Source organism: Bison bison, unplaced genomic scaffold (genome assembly GCF_000754665.1).
Source record: "Bison bison bison isolate TAMUID 2011002044 unplaced genomic scaffold, Bison_UMD1.0 scf7180017864379, whole genome shotgun sequence".
NCBI classification, from domain to species: Eukaryota; Metazoa; Chordata; class Mammalia; order Artiodactyla; family Bovidae; genus Bison; species Bison bison.
Window position 1 is genome coordinate 5526423 of NW_011494951.1, and position 14272 is coordinate 5540694.

Consider the following 14272-nt stretch of genomic DNA (forward strand, 5'->3'; position numbering starts at 1 on the left):
ATGGTTTTTCCTGTGGTCATGTATGGATGTGAGAGTTGGACTGTGAAGAAAGCTGAGCACCGAAGAATTGATGCTTTTGAACTGTGGTGTTGAAGACTCTTTAGAGTCCCTTGGACTGCAAGGAGATCCAACCAGTCCATTCTAAAGGAGATCAGTCCTGGGTGTTCTTTGGAAGGACTGATGCTGAGGATGAAACTCCAATACTTTGGCCACCTCATGTGAAGAGTTGACTCATTGGAAAAGACCCTGATGCTGGGAGGGTTGGGGCAGAAGAAGAAGGGGACGACAGAGGATGAGATGGCTGGATGGCATCACCGACTCGATAGACATGAGTTTGAATGAACATCTGGGAGTTGGTGATGGACAGGGAGGCCTGGTGTGCTGCAATTCATGGGGTCGCAAAGTCAGACAGGACTGAGTGACTGAACTGAACTGAAAGCCCATTTACCGTTATTTCTTTATTTGCAACTCAACAGCTGTGTGAAACAAGTGAAATTACTCTCCTCTCAATCACAGTTGGAAATCTGGTGTTCGGGCTCAGAGTGCTCAAAGGACACACCCAGGGTCACATTAGCCATTAGTAGCAGTAATAAGACCGGAAGCCAATACACAAGACTCCTCAACTACAGTGAAATCTGTAGGCCACCAGTTTATCCTATCCGAGTGAGTTCTAGGTATAGGCGTGGTTGTCATTTATTCTAACCTCAACCTAATAAAATGATGAATTGGATAAGCCAAAGTGACCCACAGTTCTCTACAAATAAGCCATGAGTACAGCCCCACTTACAGTGCTGGAACCAGTTCTCCTGGAAATGGGAGGGTGTAGGGTCTGGCAAACTTTGGAGATAAGCAAGAACGGCACCTTTAGCTCCCAAGAGCCAGCAAGTTGGTGTGAATAGAAACAACGGTGTGCACAGTGCTAGAACCCAGAAAGATTAAGGCCCTCAAAGGGAATTATATGGTTCCTTGTTGGAATTAACCGTGAAAAGTGTTGATAGGTGCCATTTAATTAAAAATGCTATATCAGCCTCATGGTTGTTAACTCTCATAAGTTAGCTTCACTTCTATGTCAGGTTAAATATAGCTTTCCTTTGCCATTGAGATCACAGAGTGATCCATTTCATGTGCAAATTATATGCAGTTAACTTTAAGTGTGCTGAGCTATGCTATTGCTGATTTATTTCAAGTTTAGGGCCTGTTGTGCAGCCTTGCTGAAGTTGCACACACAATTTAGGGGTAACTTCAATCACTAATGAGTTCAGCTCTTTCTTTTTCAGCAGTTTTCTCCTACACTGTTAGCCATTCAGTCACTCCCAACTACAAAATCCAAACCCAGATCTGGGGGTTGCTTGACATTTCCTAGAGCCTGGCAGTCAGTAGTTTCTTCCTTTATGCTGACAAAAGCTTTCAACTGAGTAGTAAGTACCACTGTTTCTCTTTTACAGAGGAATGCACCAAGGCTGCAGGAAATTTACATGCTTGCCTGAGGTCACAAGGTGAATGTTAACCCACTTTGATGAAAATGCAGGAGTTTGAGGCTTTCTCTTCTGCAGGGCACTGGGTCTTGAAGAAAAAAGATGCAGACAATTATGCCAAATGTAGTTAAAAGCCAGTACATACAAGAGTGTGATGCAATTCAGACGCTTCTCTATCCTGCTCTTGTTATTTCAGAGACAATTTTCTTACCGCCTCCCTTTTAATCATCTCATACTGACCAAGGGTCAGATAAAGGTCGCTGTCCTCAACATGACTTTTACTATCTGGCTCTTTTCTATTCCAGCAACCTTAGTCCCCACTCCTACCCTGTATGCACTGTAGCTTCCATCACAAAGCAGAATTGTCATTCCAAACACAGCCATGTTTTCCCCTGCCCCTGCAGGCGTTATTCTTCTGACTGCCCTGCTACCTCTGCTCCCTATACCTGGTGAAAATCACTGCCTGTGATTTTTCAAGTCGTATGTCAGCTACTTAAAAGTGCACTTTTAATTCTGTCTCTGTTCTGGTATAGCAGCAGGAGCTCAAGGTCCAGATAGGGTGACCAGTTGACCTGGTTTGCCAGGGACTGAGTAGTTTTCCTAGATTGGGGACTTTCAGTGCTAAAAAAAAGATGCTCGGGGACAAATAGTTGTTCACCCAGGATCTAGAATATGCTGACCTTAATAGCACCTTCATGTACCTGGGTATTTAGATATTGCCTTCTCTATGCTCCTTGGTTGATATCTCAAGATTTATCTCATTGCTTTGTTTCATTGTGAAATGTTCATTTCCAGTGAAGACAATAAAACCTCTTGGGGGAGAGCAGAGGGTGTGGATCTTGCTTTACTCATCTTGAATTCCGGATTTCAATCTGGCACACTGAATACTCCTTAAATGCTTGGCAATTAATTTTTCAGGAGAGACTCAAGTTCCTGCAAGGGACTCAGGAATTGAATAGTGGGTGTTTTAATAAGACAGGAGCATTCTGTGCCCTGAGAATATTGAGGGATCATTTCCTAAACCCTGATATGCTCCATCTCTAGGGTCCTTGAAACTTCTTTAGGAAAGCAATTTGGGACAGAATCAGTTTAGACAGTTTTATAAAAAGAGGAAAGACTGTCAAACGAAGAATTAGAGTGAGAAATTTGAAGAGTGTGTGTGGGATCATTGAAGAATGAATGGTATAATTAGTGTGTTTTTCTTAATTCAAGGTACATGACTGTTATGTCAAGGGTACAGTGATTCTCAAGAAAAAAATGGCTGAATCTATTGAAAAAAACTGGCACCTTGCTCAGAAAGTATATGCAAGTTTCAGTTAGCAACCAAGATTTGAAAGGGTTAATTCCAAACTTACACAAACCATTCTAGAGAACTGGTGAACAGATAATCCATCTGAATTTATTTTATGAGCCTGAGATAATCTTGGTATCAAACTGAACAAGGGCTGATTATAAAAATTATATGGAAAACTCACTTATGAACATGGACATAAAGTTTTTAAACAAAATATTAGCAAATTGATTCCAACTATATATTAACAAAATCAAGACTGTGTTGGGTGTATTCCAGGAGTACTAGCAAGGGTTAATATTAGAAAATATCTAAAGTGATTCACTTCCTTAATTCATTGAAAGAGATATACCATAAAATCACTTCATTAGATTAAAGAAAAATGTTTGCTAAATTAATTTTTTTAATTAATTTTTTGAAAGCTAAAAGAAAACATAAAATCTTGAGAAAAATATATATAGGCAAGCATTTTAGTAATCTTGGATTTCAAGAGAAGGATATTTTATACATGACACAGAATATAATAAAATTAATACTATACCAAAGACACTATAAAAATGGGAAAAGAGGAGTCATTAACTAAAAGAATATATTTGCAAAACCTATAGCCAGCAGAAGACTAGGATATATATTAAATATAAAACCGCTGGGCCATATCTCTGTCTTAGCACTGGCATGTGAATATCAACATTTAAGTATTTCTCCCACCTTTGAGAAACAGTGAGAACTTGACATGAATTGAGTCTAGATCATGTTTGTATCCCCAGACTATAACACAGTACCTGGCAAATATCGGTACACAGCCAGTGCTTACTGAATGAATAGAAATATTAACTGTATAGAACAAACCTACTAACTTCCAGTATGTGTGGTCCATGAAATACAAGATTCTGTGCTGAATCCTCTCCAGTGATTTACAAATAGTCAACCATCCACATCACTCAGGGATTTAGGTTGAAACAATACAGTTATTTCAATCTGCTTTAACAGAATTCCATAGCCTGGGTGGCTTAAGCAATAAAAGTTTATTTATTACAGTTCTGGAAGATGGAAAGTTCAAGATCAAGGCATGGGCAGATCTAGAGTTCAGGAAGGGTTCTGTTTCTGTTCTGTGAATTTCATTCTTCTAGCTGTATCCTCACATGGCTCAGAGCAGAGATGGTGGGATGGTGGGGATGGTGGGGATGGGAAGCAAATTCTCAGGTGCCCCTTCTCATAAGGGCACTAATTCCATGCATAAGGACTCCACCCTAATAATGCAATTGCCTCTCAAAGGTCCCAACTCTTAATACAATCCAACTTGGAGTTAGGGTTTCAACACATGGATTTGGGATGGGGAAGCACAAACATGCAGTCTATAACAGCCAACTAGAGCTATTTTAAGCAGAAACAGAAGCATTTACTGAAAAGATAGGGAATGATTTGCAAACTTCCAGAAAGGCTGGAGAACCAAACACAAATGATAGAAATGAGGAGAGACTTACCAGTCAGAACCACAGTGAAAACAGAGTAACAGAACTAGTCTAGGGAGAACCTGAATGCAGTATCCCCTGCTGCCTGCAATTGCATGCAGGATGCCCACCATGGTGGGGCTACCTCTAGTAATTTTATGTTCCTGCTAAGTCTGCTGTCCATCAGAAAATAAAATTCTTTACTCCCATCACTAATCCTGATACACTTTTCTGGGCTGATAAGTTAATTTGAAGACCTTAACTCTCATTTCCCTGGGAGCTTGGAAAGTTAAATCTGGACCCCTATTAACCTTCAATGACAGGAAGGGATTATGTACACATGAGTAAAAGGTTTAAGTTCTGGACAACCAAAAAAAAAAAAAAAGTGTCAGATGTCCATTACATAACACTTTCATATTTTGACCACTGACACCTCATTTGCATTCTAGGTCTAAGGGTATACTCAGTTCAGAGAAGAGGAATGGGTTTTCAGACTCCTCTTAAAAATCCAGCCTCAGTAACAACTAGCTATAAGCCCAGAGGCTCTCAACACGGATGGCAATTCTTTCCCAGGAAACATTTGGAAATGTGTGAAAACCTTTTATAAATTTATTGTGAGGCCTTAGTAGAATTTCACATTGGGAGAAAGAAGCAACAGAAATCTGCAGTGCACAGAACACTCGAGGTGGCAAAGAATTGTTGCACTTCTTGTGTCCATATAGTCCTGAGGAATGTTGGACCCTATCACCCAGGATGGGGAGCAGCTGTCACTGCATGGCTACTACCACACTCCACGTGGGGACCCAGAGCCAAGCCAACTGGAACCTTGGGGAATTTCAGAAGCAAACTTCATTATATGTATCAGACAAGAAGAAGGGAGACTAGGTTGTACTGAAAATATTTCCACAAAAGAGTCAAATGTGGATTTGGAACCTGGTCTATCACACTTAAGTTTTTTCCTGAATTAAGGGGACCCTTTGAGAGTAGTTTAGGCAACTATAGACCTAAGAAGTGTCTAGACTCACCACTGCTTAACCTACCCCTAGGTGTCAGGGAAATTTCTTCCTCATATGAACTCATTATCATCTTTATTTCCTTTGATTTTCAATGTTGTCCATGTGTGTGTATGTGTGCATGTGTGTGTGTGTGTGTGTGAATACAAGAGTCTCTAGATATTATGTAGCTGTGCTGTGCTGTGCTTAGTTGCTCAGTCATGTCTGACTCTGCGATTCCATGGACTGTAGCCCACCACTCCTCTCTCCATGGGATTTCTCCAGGCAAGAATACTGAAGTGGGCTGCCATGCCCTCCTCCAGGGGATCTTCTCAACCCAGGGATCAAACCCAGGTCTCTTGCATTGCAACCAGATCCTTTACCATCTGAGCCACCAGGGAAGTCCATTATGTAGCTAGGAAGATTTTATTAAATACAGTTCTTTCACATGCAAAAGGGAAGACCCATAAAGACGGTAGGAGGGGCAAAATCACATTTAGAATCAAACCCCATATCCATCAGAGATGCTCGGGGGGCTCAAACAAAACCTTGTGCACACCAGGAGATTTCACAGAGACTGAGCCAGACCTGCTTTTGAGCATTTGTTTGAGTGTCTCCTGTGGAGTACAGGTCGGCAGTGGACTGCTGCAGGTGCAGGGGCTCTGAGTGCAGCAGACCTGGGTATGGCATAAGCCCTCTTGGAGGAGGTTGCCATTAACCCCACCATAGAACCATCAGAACTTACACAGGACTGGGGAAACAGGCTCTTTGAGGGCACAAACAAAACCTTTTGCACACCAGGACCCAGGAGAAAGGAGCAGTGACCCCACAAGAGACTGACCCAGACTTGCCCATGAGTGTCCAGGAGTCTCCAGCAGAGGCTTGGGTTGGCAGTGGCCTGCTTCAGGGTCAGGAGCACTAAGTGTGGCAATGCATGCATGGGACCTTTTGAAGGAGGTCTCCATTATCTTCATTCCCTTTGCCACAGTTTGGCCTCAGGTCAAACAACAGGGAGGAAACACAGCCCCAGCCATCAACAGAAAATTGAAGTAAAGACTGAGAGTTGGACTATAAAGAAAGCTGAGTGTTGAAGAATTGATGCTTTTGAACTGTGGTGTTGAAGACTTGAGAGTCATTTGGACTGCAAAGAGATCCAACCAGTCCATCCTAAAGGAAATCAATCCTAAATGTTCACTGGAAGGACTGATGTTGATGCTGAAACTCTAATACTTTGGCCACCTGATGTGAAGAGCTGACTCATTTGAAAATACCCTGATGCTGGGGAAGATTGAGAACAGGAGGAGAAGGGGACGACAGAGGATGAGATGGTTGGATGGCATCACCGACTCGATGGACATGAGTTTGAGTAAATGCCAGGAGTTGGTGATGAACAGGGAAGCCTGGCTTGCTGCAGTCCATGGGGTCTCAAAGAGTTGGACACGACAGAGTGACTGAACTGAACTCAACTGAACTGAACTGAGCATGCCCCCACCCACCAGAACAAGACCCAGTTTCCCCCTCAGTCAGTCTCTCCCATCAGGAAACTTTCTTAAGCCTCTTATCCTTATCCATCAGAGGGCACACAGAATTAAAAGCACAATCACAGAAAACTAATCAAACTGATCACATGGACCACAGCCTTTTCTAATTCAATGAAACCATGAGCCATGTACTGCAGGGCCACACAAGACAGACAGGTAATAGTGGAGTGTTCTGACGAAACGTGGTCCACTTGAGAATGGCAAAATGTGTGCTCCTTAGAAGAAAAGCTATAACCAACCTAGACAACATATTAAAAAGCAGAGACATTACTTTGCCAAAAAAGGTCTGTCTAGTCAAAACTTTGGTTTTTCCAGTAGTCATGTATGGATGTGAGAGTTGGACTATAAAGAAAGCTGACTGCCAAAGAATTGATGCTTTTGAACTATGGTATTGGAGAAGACTCTTGAGAGTCCCTTGGACTGCAAGGAGATCCAACCAGTCCATCTTAAAGGAAATGATGCTGAAGCTGAAACTCCAATACTTTGGCCACCTGATGTGAAGAGCTGACTCATTTGAAAAGACCCTGATGTTGGGAAAGATTGAAGGAGAAGGGGTTGACAGAGGATGAGATGGTTGGATGGCATCACCAACTCAATGGACATGAAACTCCGGGGGTTGGTGATGAACAGGGAAGCCTGGAGTGCTGTAGTCCATAGGATCACAAAGAGTTGGACATGACTGAGTGACTGAACTGAACTGAATTCACATGCTGGGTTGGGATGTAATTTGTAACATTAATGGCAGTTGTGTTGACAATTGTGGCCAATTTTAGTCACCATGCTATTTATTCTGAATAAAGTATAAATAAATACACGTGTAAATATATATACACATATGTCTATAAACATACATATAAACCCTTCTGCATATATATGGTATTAGTACCCTAAATCTTAGCATTTAAGAGTTTTTCACAACATTATTTATGGAATTGTAAAGTAATTAGAATTCTCAGTTATAACTTACAAAACTCTTTTCCCTAAAGAAGTAATATTAAAAAAAAAAAGTCATAACAATAGTAACTGATGTTTTCATAGTACTTAATGGCTAATGGAACATTTTCAAATCTTACACACCAATGAATTACTAATCACATCAATGAATTGCTAATTATGCAGCTGCAGTTCAAAGGATCAAGTCATGAGAACAGAACAGAGCATCTTACACAAGTTAGAGCCAAGATCTGAGGCCAGGGTCTTGTATCTTCAAACCTTTGCTCATCACTGCTAGCCAACTTCTTCCACTGATTATTGTCTTGAAAACCCAGACTTCATTCCTAAAAGGAAAATTCAATTTCTCCTTCCTCTTCAAGGGACCAAACCCTCAAAAATGTTTATTGTTTACTTACTGAGTATCTTGAAACTTGAGGAAAAGAAAACATAATAAAAGCAACAACATAACCAGATTAAAATTATTACTCTTTTTCCTGTTTACACCCATGTCTTAGTTGCAGGACAGGCATCCGAGGTGAAACAGGACCATTTAACTTGAAGCAGCCAAGATAACAAATATAGATCTATTAAACAGAACACTGGCCATGTCAGTGTGTGTAGCAAGCCTTCTTTGGTATTTGATAATATCCTGAGCTGGTGGCAATTTGAACAGCACAGGGAAGGTGGAGGGTGGAAGAAAACACAATAGCTATATTGATGTAACTTTCAACAAAACCAATTTTCATACTCCTTAAATAAAAGCCTATAATAAAAGACAAAATTAAAATACTGTTCTGATGATAGCAATAGTACTAGTTGTGACTTTTCTATAATTAAGAGGCATGTCTGGAATCATTTATTGCTTAAATTTGCATGTATATGTATTTTTAACCATTATTATTATCACTTAAACAAATATAGCAGAGACTGGTGACAGTTAATTGACTTACTTAATATAACTTAGCAGGTTGTAAGGAGCAGAACTGTAATTCAAACCTGCCTCTCTGACTCCAGACCATGAATTTTTCAGAATTACTGGCTCACGATCTTTCTTGTCACTTTCCTCTTCACATTAAATAAACTTCCACAAATGTAAAGCCCCTGCCTGTCATATCCTGTAACCTTAGTCATCCTGTCCTATGCCAACAACTTAACTCATTCTATTTCTAGTGCTCTTCGTGGCGAGTTAGCAGGGCAAACATTGTGACTAGGTAATATTGCTGATGTTTATTTTCTCAAAGTTCCCATGTATCACCTTTGGTCTTTTCAAGTTTGGAGAAAAGAAAACAAAATGAACAAACCAAGAATTTTGCTCTAAGTATGACATAAAATTCAATTCTCAATTCCTTGATGTGTGGCAATCAAGAAGTAATTCTTAAATTTGAAAACTTCCTTACCTTTTAAAATAAAGATTTTGGTCCAAATAAATCATAAATTTCTGGGGAATTTAGGAGGAAGGTAGTCAGTTATATAAATCTTTTTCAAATGTATCAAGAAAGCTAGGTTAATTCTTAGAATTTTCTCAATTATGTTATCCTCTTCCCTATTTTCTTTTCTTTTTTTTAAAATAAGGATAGCTCCTGTGAAGTATCACCAAAAAGCAAACTGAATATACACAGAGTAAGTGCTTGCTAAGTCACTTCAGTTGTGTCTAGCTCTTGCCACCCTATGGGCTGTAGCCCACCAGGCTCCTCTCTCCCTGGGATTCTTTAGGCCACAATACTGCAGTGGGTTGCCATACCCTCCTCCAGGGGAACTTCCTGACCCAGGGATTGAACCAGCATCTCTTGTATCTCCTGCATTGTCAGTCAGGTTCTTTATCACTAGCGCCACCTGGGAAGTCCTATAGACTAAGTAAGAGGCATCAACAACAACAAAATCAAAATGGTAAAATTCTTGTTGAAAAGATAGCTTCCAGCTACCTTCTCCCTGGATCCTATTATAACAGTATAACTTTCATGTTGCATTTATGTATCATTATCACATTTTCTTGATGCTGGGAAAGATTGAAAGCAAAAGGCAAAATGGTTGGGAGAGGGTGAGATGGTTAGATAGCCTCACTGACTTAATGGACATGAATTTGAGCAAACTTTGAAAGACAGTGGAAGATAGGGAAGCCTGGCATGCTGCAGTCCATGGGGTCACAGAGAGTCTGATACAACATAGTGACTGAACAATAACAAATCTCATTTTCTAATAATAAATATTTTATATGATAAATTTAAAAATATGATATAATCATTATATCACAGAATTTAATATAGAGACCCTGATTTCCTTTTTTAAAATTTTATAGAAGTATATTTGTATAATTTCAGATTTACAGCAATGTCAGCAGTTATACATTCACCACTAATTTCACTAATAGGTCATTAGTGAAAGTGAAAGTTGCTCAGTCATGTCTGACTCTTTGCTATCCCATGGACTAAACAGTCCATAGAATTCTCTAGGCCAGAATACTGGAGTGGGTAGCCTTTCCCTTCTCCAAGGGATTTTCCCAACCCAGGGATCGAACCTAGGTCTCCCACATTGCAGGCAGATTCTTTACCAGCTGAGCCACAAGAGAAGCCCAAGAATACTGAAGTGGGTAGCCTATCCCTTCTCCAGCGGATTTTCCTGACCCAGGAATTGAACTGGGTTCTCCTGCTTTGCAGGTGGATTCTTTACCAGCAGAGCTATCAGGGATGCCCCATATTGGTCATTACAGATTATTGAATCAAGTTTCCTGTGCTATACAGTAGGTTCTCCCAATTTATCCTCCCCCACTCCATTTCCCCCCTTAAGCATAAGATTGCTATCCTATGCTATGCTAAGTCACTTCAGTCATGTCCAACTCTGTGTGACCCCATGGACCGCAGCCCACCAGGCTCTCCCATCCCTGGGATTCTCCAGGCAAGAACACTGGAGTGGGTTGCCATTTCCTTCTCCAATGCATGAAAGTGAAAAGAGAAAGTGAAGTCGCTCAGTCGTGTCTGACTCTTAGCAACCCCATGGACTGCAGCCTACCAGGCTCCTCTGTCCATGGGATTCTCCAGGCAAGAGTACTGGAGTGGGGTGCTCTTATCTTAATCTCAACCATTAGATTGTTTTCTGAATCTGTAACTCTATTTCTATTTTATAAATAATTTTATTTGTAGCATTTTTTAAGATTCCACATATAAGTGATATCATATATTTGTAGAGACCTTGCTTTCTAATAAAGCAAAGTGTTATCTCATAAAGAAGTTTAAGTTATTTCATATATAATACACTAGATATCAAACCCCCCCCCCCCATGGAAGTGGTTTATTGAATTCAATGTGATTTTCAAATCAGCTGTCTCTTAGTAGTCAGATATGATAATCCCCATACGTACAAATGAAAAATTTTAAGAATAAAGACACCTAGAGGATTTTTTGGCATAACTATACTCGAAAGAAGATAAAGTGGCCCCTCAAGAATATTTGTGTTTTTTTTTTTTTTTTTTGTAAATAATGGGGTTCTGAAACATCTATATGTTTTGAGGCAATTAGCAAACACACATAATGGCATTAATTTTCCCTCTCTCACCCCAGACTGAAGTTTGATGCTCAGAAATTAATCAGGCTGCAAAGTTAGAAGCTTAAGAAGTGTGTCTGAGACCATCTCCCTAGTCTGCTTGCAGGCATTGTGGTTTAAAGTATTGCCCTAAGGTAATCACCCTGGTTTTCTTTCAGAAATATCTTGGACTGGTCATCTGTGCCATTATCATTTTCACTATCATTCAGTTCAGTTCAGTTGCTCAGTTCTGTCCAACTCTTTGCATCCCCATGGACAGCAGCACACCAGGCCTCCCTGTCCATCACCAACTCCTGGAGTTTACCCAAACTCATGTCCATCAAGTCAGTGATGCCATTCAACCATCTCATCCTCTGTCGTCCCCTTCTCCTCCTGCCTTCAATCTTTCCGAGCATCAGGATCTTTCAAATGAGTCAGCTCTTTGCATCAGGTGGCCAAAGTTCTGGAGTTTCAGCTTCAGCATCAGTCCTTCCAATGAACACTCAGGACTAATTTTCTTTAGGATGGACTGGTTGGATCTCCTTGCAATTATCACCACTTTAATGATACTGATCATTTTTCACTTTGCATCATGGCTAATAATTTAATGACATGCTCACATGCTTTGTTTGCTTTAATCCCTACAACAATCCTGGGGGAAGGTGGGCAAAAAGTTGTCCCCATTTTCAAATAAAGAGACTGGGGTTTGTAGCTGCACATTCAGATGAGTTTTTGATAAGCAAGCGGAGCTTGGGTCCATGTTTTTGTGAGGATAGTTGTGAGTTTTCCCACTATTCCGTACAGTTTTCTTAACTTTCTTGATAATACTTTGATTTTATGATCTGGTGGGATAACACATCTGAAAACCCCAAACCAGTTGGGAGATTATGTAGTTATACAACACAAATATTAACAGGGATATTTTAAGAGGCCCACCCTTGGTTCACAAACTCACATATCAAGGCCCAGATGTTTCCTCTTGCTAACCATGCCCTCTTCCTCCTTATCGGCCTGAAGGCTGAAGTCAGCAACTTTTCTTCAATCCTTCTGCAAGGGCAGGACAATAGGAAACTTCTTAAAAATCTTCAAAGAGGCAGCATATTTAAAAGGAAATCCTATGAGAGGAAACAAATTTTTGAACAAAGAAGCAAAACTTTTACTTGTCAGTGAAAGATATTAAACACACATATCCATGTGGTTTTTTTTTTTTTTTTTTCCCTTAGTTCACAGAATGTAACTATACTAACCTTCACTCATTTAATTTTCACTTCAGGAGTCAAGAGTGCTAATGGTTATGAGAGAAACTTGGTTCTCTCAGAAATGCTTCAGATTCTGAACGGCAAACTTTCCCTGTGTTAACACTCATTTTCTCTTTGATGAAATTATGTTCCACAATGTGTGTGAAATGGTACCTTATAAGGAAAAGTGCATCTTGCTTGCCCTGGAGAAGTCTCTGGGTTTCATGTCATATCAAACTGGGACAATCTTAGATCAATGTTCATCTTTGAAAAAAAAGCTATTTGACCTTGAAGATGACATTTCTTACACCGGATTCCTCAATCTTATTGTGTTAGGCTCTGCTGGCCATTTCTTTTGCAGCTTCTCAACTCAGCCATCCTATGAACTCCAAAGCTGCATAGTGCAGATTTAAGTGTATGAGGGTGGCTGTATTCTAATAAAACTTTATTTACAAAAAACATGACAGGCTAGATTTCATTGGTAAGCCATAGTTTGCCAACCCTTTTACAGCAGAAAAAATATCATCTGCTTCACAAGGTTGCTGTAAGAATTGCATTGCCTCAGATAAGTGGCATGTGTCATAGAGGATCTGATGTTAAATATGACAGTTAATTTCTTTCCTCTTCCTTTCCAACTCATAAAAATTCTCTCTGAGTGAGACAGCAGAGGGCCCTCACAGAAGGGACTGCTGTTGGTTGCTATTTCCTATCTGTGGCAAGTCTTTTCATTTTTGTTGTTTCCATTTCCTTTTAATGTGTTGGGAGAAAAAATGTAGGGAGATGAAGGTACCGAATTACCAATTCAACACATTTATGAACAAACTTGAACTCTATTCGATGTCATTTCCCTCCACTTTCATGCCTTTAAAAATGTTACTTAAGAACAGTTCTTTTAGTGACATTCAATACAGACACATAAGGAAGCCTGTGGTTGGGGCCAAAGGTCCAGGTAACAGCTGTGCCTCTTTGTTTGAGTAACCATAATAATGAATAATCAGCCTCAGAGGCATTTACTATTTTAAACTTGACCTCTTGTTCCTGCATTTTATGTCCTCCCTTGCCCTCCTCCAAGAGCAGTCACTAGACCTGCCCCTTCGCTTCTCTGAAGTGGTGTAGTCTTCTTTAGAGCTTGTCCTCTTGACCTCAAGTTTGCAATTACTCTTTTAATGTTCTTACATATCTCATTTGTGTATGTTTTTTTTCCCTCAAGTACCTTTAATGCATTAACATAATAGACATATTACCCTAATACACTAAAATACAGCCAAGGTAAAAACGCACCAAGATTGCAATCAAGTGACTCCAGTTCAAGGTCTGACTGTATTGTTAATTATTTGCCTGCGCTTGAACAGATCACTTCCCCAGAATGAGCATCAGGCTTCTCATCTGTGACTAGACATAGGAATAACTGCTCTTAAAAATATCAGCAACCCAAGATATACAGATGATACCACTTTAATGGCAGAAAGAGAAACTTAAAAGTCTCTTGATGAGAGTGAAAGAGGAGAGCAACAAAGCTGACTTAAAACTCAACATTCAAAAAACTAAGATCATGGCATCCGGTCCCATCACTTCATGGCAAATAGAAGGGGGAAAAAGTGGAAGCAGTGACAGGTTTTCTTTTCTTGGGCTCCAAAATCACTGTGAAAGGCAACTGCAGGCATGAAATTAAAAGATGCTTGCTCCTTGGAAAGAAAGCTATGACAAACCTTAGACAACATATTAAAAAGCAAAGACATTACTTTGTTGACAAAGGTATATGTAGTCAAAGCTATATTTTTTCCAGAAGTCATGAACAGATGTAAGAGTTGGCCCATAAAGAAGGCTGAGCACAA